The sequence below is a fragment of the Physeter macrocephalus genome, unplaced genomic scaffold, assembly GCF_002837175.3.
Source record: "Physeter macrocephalus isolate SW-GA unplaced genomic scaffold, ASM283717v5 random_656, whole genome shotgun sequence".
Classification (NCBI taxonomy): Eukaryota; Metazoa; Chordata; class Mammalia; order Artiodactyla; family Physeteridae; genus Physeter; species Physeter macrocephalus.
Window position 1 is genome coordinate 42157 of NW_021145796.1, and position 1658 is coordinate 43814.

A 1658-nucleotide genomic window follows, 5' to 3' on the forward strand; every position below is an offset into this window, starting at 1 on the left:
GCCCCGCCCCGTCCCCGACGGCTCCAGCGCGATCGCGCGAGATTTCACGCTTTGCCCGACCTGCCGGCCACCGTAACCCGCAAGAGCGCCTCAGCCACGCCTCTCAGGAGCCACTTCAGTCTATGACAGCACCAGGCAGGCCACCGTACTCTCCGTCCCGTCGCAGCCCGTTTGTTTTCGCCTAGTAGACAGAGTGCATGCCCCGAACTCCTAGGGCTTTCGTGGCCAACATGTACGCTTCCCAAAGCCTCCGTTCTTTCTGCCCCCACGAATAACCCGCTTCTTCCAGTTATACGAGCCTCCTGGGTCATCCTGTCCACTTTGCCCCGCCTATTCTTTAAGTTCCAAGTTTCTTGAGCTTTCCCGGCCACCTTAACGCTTCGACTTGAACCACGCCCCTCCTGCGTTAAAGGAACCTTCCTGGCCTCCGAACCCAAGACTCGGAGGGCAGGATCTTTGGTCGGTGGCCTCGCTTTCAGACCCCTCTTCCTAACGCAGCCCTTTCCTCCGACAAGTCTCCCTAGGTTATAGTTCTGTGCATTTAGTTACTATTTCAGTGTTCTCACGCCACCACACTTCCAAATCGGACCTTGTCAGCCCCTCCCTAAGCTTTCGGGCCGCCTAGTTTAATGCGCATGCGCGTTCCTTAAAGGTCCGCTTTCTAGTAAATCTCGCAGCTGTGGCCTCGGCTTCTAGGGCTCTAAGAACTCCGTACTTTTTCATTAGCTATCTTCCTACAGCTCCGGGCTTGGACACGTGTTGAGAGACCCTTGGCCCGGAGAAGGAATTATAGAGGCCCAGAGAGGACAGAAGACTCAGCGGCTTTTAAACCGTCACCAATGAATTGGGTGGAAGTCTGACCTGGGTTCAGACCCTGGTTGTGCTACTGACCGACTAAATGATCCCGGACAAGTGACCTATCTCTTTAGGCTTCATTTTCTTCCTCTTTTATAAGCTAGGCACTATAATGGTACCCGCTATTCCTCTCCGCCTTTGCCCCGCCGGGTTATTGGGAAGACCCAGTGAAATCAAGAATATAAAACACCTGGCCCGGGTCCTCAGTGTGGGACTTAGTAAGTGATCAGTATCACGAACTGTTATTATGAACTTTACATATTATCTGAAAAGGAGAGGAAGCTTTGCATAGAGATATTTTAATTATTTATTTATCATTTTACTGTCTGTTGATAATCCTCCACTTTCCTCGTGGTCTCAGCTCAATAGTATTATCCCTCCTCCCTGGCCCCCAGATTGGGCAGGGCACCGCCTCGCAGTCCTCCTAGATCCCTGGACTCCCCACCCCCTCCCTGCCCACTTTGTGTCATCACTGACAGAGATGGGTGTGTCTCCAGCACTGTCCCAGGGCATGATTGCCGAGTGAAAGGATGAAACTTTGAGTGGGGAAGGTGAATGAATTACCTCTGTGAACCAACACAAGGACAAGAAGAAACCTTGGAAAACTTCTTGGGACTTCCCTGGTGGCGCAGTGGTTAAGAATCTGCCTGCCGGGCTTCCCTGGTGGCGCAGTGGTTGCGCGTCCGCCTGTCGATGCAGGGGAACCGGGTTCGCGCCCCGGTCTGGGAGGATCCCGCATGCCGCGGAGCGGCTGGGCCCGTGAGCCATGGCCGCTGAGCTTGCGCGTCCGGAGCCTGTGCTCC